Below are 12,675 nucleotides of genomic sequence, written 5' to 3'. Positions count from 1 at the left end.
ATTAAAAATACTGGAATTGTAATTTTAAATTGGTATACCTAATATGTAAGTTTGGATCCGCGAATAAACGTGATGACTAAGAGACTTTACCGCCAGGTATTTCTCAATTGTCCTGTTGCTAAGCTTTCTATGTATCTCAATTATCCTGCATAGCAGCAGGACAATTAGGAAATACCTAGCCTACCTAAAAATAACAGATATGACATTATGGAAATTTTTATAAACAAAAATCTCCTCAAACGAAACTAGGTCAACATTGATAACAGAAGCATTTACCTCTAACAATGGGAAATATCTGTCCCTCTACACATTCATAGGTCTATGGAAAATTCACTACGTACACATGACAACACATCGATCTATACAGACCAGTTTATCTTGGTCTCGCTTTATACGATCTTTGTAAACATTCGAGGGTCAGTTTATACTGGTTTTGTATAGCTTCATGTACAGTTGTGTACTTGTGAGTACTGAGTGTATGGACTAAAAGTACTATATATTGAAGATCGGCCTGTGTTGGTACATTCGCACTGAGATACTCAGTTGATACAGTACTGTGTTTGTGTATTTACAGAATATTTTTTTTTTAAATACAGGTAATTGTTTGTGTGATTGTAGTACTTATAATGTTATATTTTGTGTTGTGTTAATAGGGTGTTTGTCTTTGGTTTTGTGCAGTGTTTCTTTTTGTGTGTATTTATCTTAAAACTGTTTTTATGAAGTTTCACTTGTCCCAATGTTTATTTGTCAGTAATCGAAAGTTGTTTGTTTAAAGTTATTGTCAAATAGTGCAGAATGTTTTCTACTTAGTTTACTTTATAGCTAGGGTGGTTTATCATTAATTTTACGATTATAACAATATTCTTCATAAAAGGGGTGTAGTTTTATAGATCACGCAATGCAACGTCACGCCTTTTATTCGCGAAGGGGTAGGCAGACGTGCACCTGCACATAACGGCACTTAATGCCGCTGTACAATATATACCCACTTATCACCCTTTGTTTTATAAGTCCCGTGTAATACGGGGTGAATCTATTGCCATAGATAATTTTATTCATAGATCATTTTATTACTTATTTTTATTGTTTAAAAGAAATAAGCATTTTCATTGTAAACACCAACTTTGTTCCAGTTGCTATATTTCGTTTGGAAACTTGCGTAACTAAAAAAAAAATCTAATATTAATACAAAACAATAATACAAAACAATTCTGAAGTAAAAGTGAGTTCACTTCTCCCTCTCGGAGATTAAAATGCGTGATATTTTATTACATTTTAATGTTCAATACAAATTATAAAAAATGATAAGATAAAGAATATAACTTCCAACTTTCACATTTTGTAAATATTTATCAATATCGTTGTCAGCTTAATATCGGACATCGGTACTGAAAGTAAAAGTCTGGGAAAGCCCAGACTGCATGCGGGCACACTTTCCTGGTAAAGAAATTAGGTCTTTTTTTAACTTTCTGTTAAGTAAGTAACTAAGTAATTAGTGTCAACAGAATGAGTACATTTCGAAAATGCATTTGCATGAAGAGCATACAACCGTCAAATATGAATCATGACCCACTTTGACGAAAAGTTAAAAAACAAAAGAATGCTACCGTGGAAATGAGTGTGTTTATGCTATTTGTAACCTAATGGTGTTTCAATGTGACTGCACGTTTGGTGCGGTGGCTGGGCAACCGGCTGCCGCGCAACGTGAAGCAGGTTCGGTTTTTGCACGGAGCAACTCTTTGTGTGATCCATAAACTGAAGTTTCGGGTCTGGGTGTCATGTGTATGTGAACTTGTATGTTTGTAAACGCACCCACGACATCGGAGAAAATGTGGGGCAACGTTTTATATATAAAAAAAAACAAAATATTTTTCTATTAATACAAAAGTAGCTGCTGAACTTAGAGACATTTAATGATTACTTTTCTACTACTACTATTCCTTAGTAACGATTTTGCTCCGAAAGCAATTGCTAATGACCGGGTTAAGTAAGCATTAAACGATTCTGAGTATAGCAGTTAGTCTCTACTTATTTAAATTATCCTTTAGCTAACAACATAAGATAAAAACCTTAATCCATTTTTCTATCATTTCCAGATCACCATGGCACGCACAGCTCTAATCCTCATCTTAGCCATCGTACCCTGCTTCTGCCAACGGCCATTCTACGCTGGACTTCGACCAATCGGATACCCAGAAACCCCAGCAGCCACTGGCATATTCGACAGATTTTCAAATGAACCAATACCAGCCCAGCTCAACGGAGACAGGAACTACGCGAACCAACTCAATGCCTTGCCAGTGGACAATCAACCTTTCTTCTTTGTAAATAGAGACAAAGTTGCTGAAAATTTAAAGAACCCTCAGACTTATCCTCAGAGACCCAGTGGTTTTAATGAAAATAATAGGAATACTCTTTGAATGTATTTAGTTTAATTATTTTTGTTGATTCTTTTTTGATACCTATGTTAATTTATTAAGTTAGGGATTCTATTTATAAAAATAAAGAAATTGAAACTAATTTTAATGATGTTTTTTTTATTTACGACCCATTTGGAAATGATATAAATATCTATGTAGTATTATTAGCTTTTGCCAGCGGCTTCGCCTGCATTCCCGTGGGATAAGTACCCTATCAACAAAGTCACGCCCTGTTTGTATACCAGATTTCATTAAAATCCGTTCAGTAGCTTCTGCGTGGTTGACGGACCAACATCCAAACAAACAAATGTTCGTATTTAATTCTTAATATGATGGCTTGAACAGAAGTGGTAATGATTGCTATTACAATGATTTATATTGTAAACATAAGTTAGTGTTACAAATTTATTTGTTTCACTTAGCAATAATAGAAGAGAAAATTATGCTCAAATTGTGTAAGACATAAATTAGACAAACAGACTTACAGTATTATTTTAACCGCTTAGATGACATTGTGTTAGTGGTAGAATCACAGGTGAGTATCGAGTCGTTGGAGTTTTTTTTTTTATGAAACATGCCGTAATCGAGCACACGTATTACCTGATGGTAAGCAATCGCCACCGCCCATGGACACTTGAAACACCAGAGGCGTTACAAGTGCGTTGCCGGCTTTTTAGGAGTTAGGAATTTAAGGGTTCGGGAATCGGGGATGGGGAAGATTGGGAAGGGGTCAAGAAATGGGATGATTGGTTCTATTTATGTATGTAATAATGATTTTCGAGATTTGCAAACTATTGTTCCCAATTACTGTTCCAGCTGCGGACTACCTGGTGGTTAGGTTACAGATGAGTGATTGTGCATGTAATAATGATTCTTGGGATTTGCGAACTCATTGTTCCCAATTAGGTGAAAGGAATCATTGGAGGGTTTCCGGAGCTCTGGCTTGAAAAGCAGGAGTAGGAACGGGGTGGCTTTTTAATCAGTCAGAGTCTTTCACTCCTTCTCGCCACATCTTAGGTCAAATAAATAAAAGTTATATAAAAATAATGTTTGTTTACCAAAACGCATTACTCCATTTATCAGAAAAAACGCTATGAATGATATCAAACGTTTTATTAATGAATTTTAATGCATGATTTAGCATGTGGAATGAATGAATAATATTTGTAATAATCTGAATAAAATAAGGGGTTTTGAAATCTTTGTTAAAACAAAGAATTCGTATCATAAGTAAGTAGTATCTATAGTTCTATTTCGAGACCGTGGTTGCAAGGATAACTACTAAGCTAGGCTCAGAATTTTGGTTTTAAATATTTATTGGTATCTCGACTAACTTCAAGACACGCTGAGGGCTCATAAGCAAGACAAAAATTGCAACATGGTGTCGCGCAGTTAACTGGAAAAGAGTAACGATGGAGTTTCTTGCTCGTTCTTCTCCATTCGAAGCAACACTTTGGAACGAGCGCCTAGCTTCACTGACAGACAGACTGACGGACAATTCAATTTGACGTTTCAAAAGTGCCTAATTTAGGATTAATTGAAATAAATGCTTTGACTTTGACTTTGACTTTGGATCTTCAGGATGCCTGCCAAGAGTGGATATTAGAGTAAACCTTGTTACATACAGCATAAGGCTTATAGTCCTGCAGTGAACAGTCACGTGATGAGTTGATGATGATTTTTCCCAATACAGGAATGATGCAACACAAATAAAGTATGAATAACCGATAAAGTTAATCCGATAAATTACATTAATGCGTGAAGATTAAAATAAATTATAGTAATGTGTGCCCAATTTAACAATTGCAGATACATTATAAAGTTAGTAGCTCTTACAGTAAACTTGGCATCACTTGAGAAGCGATAAAAGCTGGTAAGGATATATTTTTTTCTATTATTGTTAAATAGATTTATTGTTAAATAGTATAATTCTCAATTAAATAAATGCAAGACCTCCTAAAATCAAAAGATATGGATAAAATTCTTGATTTTTACATAAAAAGATTTTGACATAAGATTTGATTTAATTTTTAGAATGTACCAACTTTTCTATTCATTGGTTTGACGTAGTTTTAATGTGTCATTTATTTATGGAATAATATACAGAAAGAATATTATACAGAATCGAGATCAGATCTAAAGTTCAATGACGGGTCTAGAAAAGTATTAAGCTATGAAACTTAAAAATTATCATCGCCAAAACGAAGTTTGAAGTTGTCTTCGAGTTTGAAGAGATAGTTACAACAGTAAGACGAGAAAAATAACTTGTCGTACTTATATACATACTAGCGGACCCGACAGACGTTGTCCTGTCTACACGTCTTTAATTTGAAAATTTGTCGGATCCAATGTAAAACATTCCAAAATCAACAACTACTATTAAATTAAAAATTAATTAAAAAAACATTGTCCAGCGGAAAAAATTGTGAATCTAAACCATTCTCAGATCCTCTTGAACACACACACAAAATTTCATTAAAATCGGTCCAGTCGTTTAAGAGAAGTTCAGTGACATACACACTTACAGAAGAATTATATATATAAAGATTGTTACGATAATTAGGACTTGTTTACTGCATTTTTTTTTTCTTTATTATTTAAGGGGTTTTTATCCAAACGGATACGTCAACCCCATCGTACCTTATTATCTAATTTACACTCAGCTAATCATATATAAAAATTATTTAACTTTTTGAAAACTATCCATTATTGAAAAAGTTTAAATGTCCTAAAATGTCTTCTCCAAATATTATATTGATCAAAAAATTCTTTAGTTCTTCTCCAATAATTTTTTCAATGACATTGCTATTTGTTTACTGCATTTGGTGACCGTCATCTCACGAATCTATTTAAGTGGGGTAAGCTTGCCGAACAAGTCATGTGTCGGTTGGCTTTCGCACAGGACGGTCGTGAGGTGTCGGCGCTATTTGCTGTGAGTTATTTCTTTTGTGGTTATTTAGTGCATTGGTGATTATTATTTTTGATTAACGGCTGTTTGTCAATCACGATTCAATTTGTTATTTTCTTGTGATTTTGGTTATTTAATAAAATTGTGTAGACATAAGAATAAATTAGTTGTATTTTGTGTTGCTAGTTGGTTTTTTTTAATAAACTCCGGCTTCTGATCCTAAAAATATATTTTAAACTAGCTTTTGCCCGCGACTTCGTTCGCGTGGAATAGTGACTTCCGGCAAATTTTTGGTCCCAATCTCGCGGAATCTCTTCAAAAATGAGACGTAGAAGATATTCCAGGGAACTCTTCAAAAATCAACATAATGAGCTCTTTTTTTTTTTTGAGGGGGGAAAATCATCCTATGACTTCTCCCGCCTTGGGCGAGGCGAGAGGTAGTGTCAGACTCTTATTGACTAAAAACCACCCCGTTCCTTCTGCTTTTCGAGCCGGAGCCCCGGTAAACCCGCTAGGTAGTCCGCAGCTCCGGATCAGGCATCAGCCCTACTGGGCCCCATCTGTAGTGGTCTGATGGCTCTTTGAGGCGCGCGCGGAACGCTACGCGCCGTACGCACGGGTCTGGTTCTGTTCGGGCGGTGAGCTACCCTTGCTCGCCATCCGCAGGCCCGCACTTACGGTGGCCGGAGATCATCCCGCGATCTCCGACGCCCGGAATGTCTCTCGCGACGGCTGGGGCGTGAGGAGGTTTGTTCCCTCACGCGCCCCGCCTCCTCCTTAGCTAGCATGACTGCTTCGCAAAAGGAGGAGACGGCATCCCAATCCCTCTCGCTCCGCACCATGGCTTGAACCAGTGCCGGGCGCAAGAGGTCGCCGTCGCTGACCACATCTCTGAGGACTTGGCGGTGCTCAGCCCACGCAGGGCACACCGCCACTGTATGTTCTACTGTGTCCTCCGGGCGGTCCTCGCAGTGATGACACCCGGGCGTTTCCTCCCGCCCAATAAGGAACAGGAACCTACCGAAACTAACATAATGAGCTCTGCGTTTGAATTTAATAGATGTATACACACTTAGGGCATTGAAAAAATTGTTTAAAAAACAACTTAAACTAAAGAAATATTATAATCTTTCCGAACTTAAGATGAAAACTAACTTAAAACTAAAGAAAGCTACGAATTACGAATTTATAACATTTAAAAAAGAAATTATATTACAACCTATCCTCTATGCTATAATACCAAGCTTAAACTAAATAATTTAAAAGAAACGACTTAAATCTAATCTATCTAATTAATTAATAAATTAGACTTACAATTTTATTAAAAAACTAACTACAGTAACTACTAATAATCGATATCAAACTAAACCTACGTTAAATAATTTAACCAGAAAACCAGAAAAACCCAAAAAATAAACTTATTAATTGACAAATACAACGAAACCAATTTATTTAGAATATACGAAACAGCAGGACCACTACAGACAAATAATCATACGACTGATAATACACTTTTTCTACGATAGTACCGAAGCGCTCGGCCGATACCCAACCAAATGAATGTAACGAAACCATAGCGCGAACTATTTCTATTTTTATTTTTTGATTTTTGAAATAAAACTATCCTATGTCCTTTCTAAGGTTCTAAACTATATCTGTACCAAATTTCAACCAAATCCGTCAATAGTGGCCGAGATTAATGGTATAAGCATAGAATAGTGTTCGACGTGATTCTTTAATTTGACATAACTTTTTTATTTATGAACCGATTGACATGAAACAAACACTAAATGTAAATTGAAGCATACCAAAATATATTCGTGAAAACCGCATCCAACTCGGATCAGCCATTTCTGAGATTAGCGCGCATAGACACACAGACAAACAGACAAACAGACAAACAGACAAACAGACAAACAGACAAACAGACAAACAGATAAACAGACAAACAGACAAAAAAAAGTTAATTACATTTTTGGGTTCGACATCGACATAACAATAACCCCTGCTATTTTTTTTATTTTTATTTTCAATGTACAGACAGCACTTTTCTACGATTTTATTATATGTATAGATAGACGACTGAAGATATAGATTATTACGTTTATCCAAAAGATTACGTTCCTTTACAAATCTCTTTACATGCTAACAAGGTAAATCTAACAAAGAGAAGAGTTCGTAGAAATTTGACCCTTCTGTGACATTGAAGAAGGACGATTTTCTTTTAAATTGTCTATTAGTTTATGTAAGAAGACTTCTTTATTATGTATACATAGTTGGATTTGTACTGAATGTAGCTCTTTAGATCAATTCGATTATAAATATTAGTGTGTAGTAGCTTGGTTTACTGGGGCTCCGGTTTGAAAAGCAGGATTGGAACGGGGTGGTTTTTAGTCAGTACGAGTCTGACTCCCTCTCGTCTTACCTAAGGTGAGAGCAATAATTGGATGATTTTCCCTTCTTAAAAAAAGTGTGTTTAAGTAAACATAGTACTGGCTAGTGCTGAAAATTAGCGCCGTGTCTCGAACTCGGGCTACGGCATTTTAGCTGAGCACTGGCCTTTTTGCGCCGATTTGTTTATTTATTTACTTTTAAATTATTTCATTGTTTTGCATGCATTATTTTATAACGGTACAAACAAACTGTCTTAAGCCGGTAAACGAGCAGATAGATATCTGATGGTAAGCAATCGCCGTCGCCCATGGACACTTGAAACACCACAGGCGTTACAAGTGCGTTGCCGGCCTTTTGTGGGTTAGGAATTTAAGGGTTGTTGGGTAATCGGGGATTGGGAATTGGGCCTCCGGTAACCTCACTCACACAACGAAACATATTGCAAGCGTTGCTTCACGTCGGTTTTCTGTGAGGCCGTGGTATCACTCCGGTCAAGCCGGCCCATTCGTGCTGAAGCATGGCTCTCCCATACTTAAACTGTTTTTCTTATTTTCTTCTACCTAATTATCGATTCGTCCTAATCACAAATTCTCTTTCAATTTGCTTTCAGGTCATCATGTCTCCGAAATTCTTAATCTTGGTGCTGTTCAGCTTTCTGTACCTGGTAGCTCCTTCCTTCTGCCAAGATTCAAATACCAATAAGGTCTTCTTATATGCTCGTCCAGGGTTTTATGGTCAACGACAAAGTGGATATAATGAATATTTCCGTGAGAAACCTAGAGATAAGTGAATAAAATATTGCATTATTCTAAAAAATACATATCATTGTGCTAGAAAGTGGATTTGAACAACGCAAGCCTGTTCTATGTACTGAAAGGTTTAAAATAAAAAGGATTGTTTATTTTGTCATTGTTTCATTTCATAGTATCTGTAATAACTGCTATACAACGTGTAACAAAATACCCATATACATCAAGAAGCCCTGATGAATACAGGTTGAATAGAATCTCTACACAAAATTTCAGCTTAAAATACGTTTAAAAAAAATTAGTACCAAATACTTGGATAATATCGCATAGTTCTTGATTTCAAATCATACAAACGTGTCACAACACTACAGGGGTCACTCGCTAATATTACGAAACATTTATTCTGTTAATCTGATCGCCTAGTACCTGTCTACGTAATTTTGACCCGCACGCCGGCAAGATTTGAAAAATTCATAACTTGGTACCATGAAAACATGAGTTTAAAAAACCCTTCCCGTATCGTTTGTTATGCTATCTAGAAACCGTGCGAATGATATGTATACCCCTTTTTCTTACACATTGTATACCAGATTTTTAATTAGAAAGTAATTTGTATTAATCATCTTTGTATTATTGTATTATTGAGGAAGGTGATGATCAAAGAAAAGATGGTTAGATTGAGTGACGAATTATACGACGACGTCTAATAAGGGAAAATTAAAGATTAGACAAGTTGTACTGATTCTAAATACCCTGTGAAGCAAACCAAGAAGAAAGTAAAAGTTAAAATAAGGTATTTTTCTATTTCGCAGTATTTTTTTCAATAATCCACAAGTTTCTAGACTGCCTCGTTGGTCGAGTGGTCGCAAGTGCGACTACCGAACAAAGGGTCTCGGGTTCGATTCCCGGGTCGGGCAAAGTATTACTGGGTTTTTTTCGGTTTTTCGAAAATTTCTTAGTACCTAGTAGCACGGAGTTTGGAATTGTTTCCAGTATATGGCAATAGGCTCACCCCCTATTGCATGGGACTTAAAACACAAATGGTGAAAAGAGGGTGTACATTGTATAGCGGCATTATGTGCCGTAATGTGCACCTCTGCCTACCTCTTCGGGGATAAAAGGCGTGAAGTTGAATAATAATCATTTCTAGAACAATATTACCTTTGGAACTTAAACGCGGAAGATATTAAAGTGAAGGGCCGGTAGGACTAAGATAGGCGATTAAAATAGCAATTATTGTGCCATTTAATGTATGCAAAATGACTGTATAAAGTGTGAGTAAAGCAATAAAACAAGATAGGAACTGTTGATTTCTTGTAAGTAATAAAATTGTGGCAAATTGTTATTTATAAATGTGGTCATGTCATAACAATGATTGTGATTATTTGTTTTGTCTTCACTTAAAAATAGATGGTTGTTGAGACTTAAACTTTTAGGGCCCTCGCCCATGGTGACTTTTTATTATAGTAAATGCACGACAGCATACATTCACCAAAAGCACGACAGCGGGCCCATCGCTACTTATGCATGTTACTATTATGTGCACTTCACGACTGTATCGATGGAAACGTGCGACAGCTTCGCTACTGCATTGTTACAAAAAACTAATGGAGTTTCTTACTCGTTCTTCTTCATTCGAAGCTACACTTTGGAACGAGCACCTAGCCTCACTGACGGACAGACTGACAGACTCTTGTTTATTTCTATGGAATAAATGATTTGACTTTGACAATGAGCAAGTATAGTGAGAAGTGTAAATGTGAGAGCCCTGTAATTAACTGAAAATCAAATTAGACTAGTAGAATGCATTTATGTCAGCTTGGAGTTGTCATGCTCACTCAAAGGTCTCATTGGCGGTGGCACGGGCATTGGATCGCTCGATTCCCTGCAACATGGTTGAGTTGAGTGGTGCTGGTGTGTGTGTCATGTTCGTGAATTGGTGCCGCCAACTGGGACTGGTCAGCTCCGGACTGCATTAATTTTTAATGTCCTCTAGGTTATTTTTTTTTCTATCGCCTTGACTGTATATTAGTTTTACATTGTTCTCACATAGTTGAAGTAATCGAAACAATGTAACCAAGAATTGTATTGTAAATCTGATTGAAAAAGAGTAACCTATGGAGTTTCTTGCTCGTTCTTCTCCATAGGAATCTACACTTTGGAACGAGCAAATAGCTTCACTAGAGGACTGACCGACAGACAGACGTTATTAATATTATTATATATGCTTTGACGTTCAAAAGTGCCTTCCTGGTCTATTTGAAATAAATGATTTTGACTTTGACTTTGACTTTGATAGTGATTGATGCATTACTTCTTCATGTGAGAAGAGTAATTTGCCTAATTGCTGGATAGTTCAAAACTAACGACAATGAACACTATCATTAAGGTATTTTCCTAAAACACAAAGACCTTAGGTGCTTCAAATTTGTGAAGTAACACCAAATTTTGAGTAAATTACCGGACTACGCATGTTTGCTCAGCAAACAAGCGAACACACTATAAATTGATACAAACCCAATATTTGTAGATTTCGGTGAATATTACACAACGAGCCGTCAACTCATGAACTCGCTTGCATTATTGTTTGACTGGCTTTTTCACGTGGTTTTGCTCGCAGCGATACATTTTTATTTTATTTTTTGTTACGCATGAATTAATTAACTTTTCCTTTAAACCTTAAGTAGTAGTAAGTATTAGAATGTATTTATCATAAACCCCACTCGTTCCGCGAATATTGTCGATTAAGGTACTACACATTAGATAGAGACAAGGCAGCAGTGTTCTTTGATAAATCTGGAGTTTTATACTGCTTATTTTCATGCGTCAAGCACGGATATTATATTTTTGTGACAACTATCGTGAGACATACTAATAATACTATAATATATTTTTTCGTTACTTAAATGTATATGGAGAAAAGGTATACTAGTTTCGAGTCACAGAGGGACTCTTCATAGAGAGATTTTCTCTATATATTTACGTGAGCTAACCGTAATTTTTTTAGTTAACCTGGAAATAATATCAAATCTTTCTAATGTAAGGAAGGACCATAGACCAAAACAATAAACTATTCCGGACAGTTGATACAAATAAATCAGATACACTTTTCTATCATTCCATCACAAATGCTCGAACATTTTATCCGTTAACAAAGTTGACTGCCTCGTTGGTCGAGTGGTCGCAAGTGCGACTGCCGAACAAGGGGTCTCGGGTTCGATTCCCGGGTCGGGCAAAGTATTACTGGGCTTTTTTTCGAATTTTCGAAAATTTCTCGGTAGTGGCACGGAGTCTGGAATTGTGCCCAGGATATGGCAATAGGCTCACCCCTATATATACATGGGAGTTATAACACAAATAGTGGAAAGTGGGTGTACATTGTGTAACGGAATTACGTGCCGTGATGTGTACCTCTGCCTACCCCTTCGGGGATAAAAGGCGTGACGTTGTGTTTATCCGTTAACAAGTCATAGACAAACAGACAAACTTGTTCGTCGCTGTAACAATACCTGATAATGATGAATGATGAATATTTCTCCCACATTTGGTAACACGGTCTGTTGATCTATTTGTGATACGCGTTTGTACGTGAATAAATATTTATTAATACTCGCACGTCCGCTGTTTTCTATGAACTTGTATTGTGTTATTGTTTATTGTGTAATTAATTAAATTATCTATAAATTGTCATTATTATTATCACCTATTCCTATAATAATATAATTGATAATGTTTTATTACATTAGCTATTCCAAAAATATGGATTTGTTGACGTTGTTGATATAAATTAGCATGTTACAATAAATATTTTCATTAAAATATTAATTATCATACATACAAATACACACACACATACATGCATGTATAGTATGTTTCTTTAGTGTATGTATTATTTATTTGGTACTTGCAAATTGCTTTTTATGTTCGAAGGGGTAGGCAGAGGTGCACATTAAGGCACGTAATGCCGCATTTATTTACACAATCAAGTGTATAAATAAATAAATAAGATAGTTCGGTGAAGTTACAGACAATTTTATGAAAAATTGAGAGCAGTTATACCTGATGAAAAATCGAGTTGGCTAGGAAGTGCACCGACGAAGTTACTCCCAGTGCCGTCTTGTTAGCAGTGAATAGATAACAGCCAATTATATTACACGGATTGATCTGAGTAATCCAACTAAAGGTAGAGAAATACTTCTTGTGA

The 12,675-nt window shown here is 36.1% G+C and overlaps 2 long non-coding RNA genes across 2 annotated transcripts; both read left to right on the top strand.

Moving 5' to 3' along the window:
- The first annotated feature begins 507 nt into the window (after positions 1-507).
- LOC118271921 (uncharacterized) lies at positions 508-2,520 on the top strand. Its single transcript, XR_004783332.2, has 2 exons — positions 508-596; positions 2,097-2,520. It is a non-coding gene; the product is annotated as an uncharacterized LOC118271921 (long non-coding RNA).
- A 2,443-nt stretch (positions 2,521-4,963) lies between these two features.
- On the top strand, positions 4,964-8,626 carry LOC118271949 (uncharacterized). The gene is made up of 2 exons (XR_004783333.2): positions 4,964-5,352; positions 8,333-8,626. It is a non-coding gene; the product is annotated as an uncharacterized LOC118271949 (long non-coding RNA).
- Positions 8,627-12,675: the final 4,049 nt, after the last annotated feature.

Source organism: Spodoptera frugiperda, chromosome 5, assembly GCF_023101765.2.
Source record: "Spodoptera frugiperda isolate SF20-4 chromosome 5, AGI-APGP_CSIRO_Sfru_2.0, whole genome shotgun sequence".
Lineage (NCBI taxonomy): Eukaryota > Metazoa > Arthropoda > Insecta > Lepidoptera > Noctuidae > Spodoptera > Spodoptera frugiperda.
The sequence above is the reverse complement of the archived record's forward strand: the minus strand, read 5'-3'. Positions and strand labels throughout refer to the sequence as shown.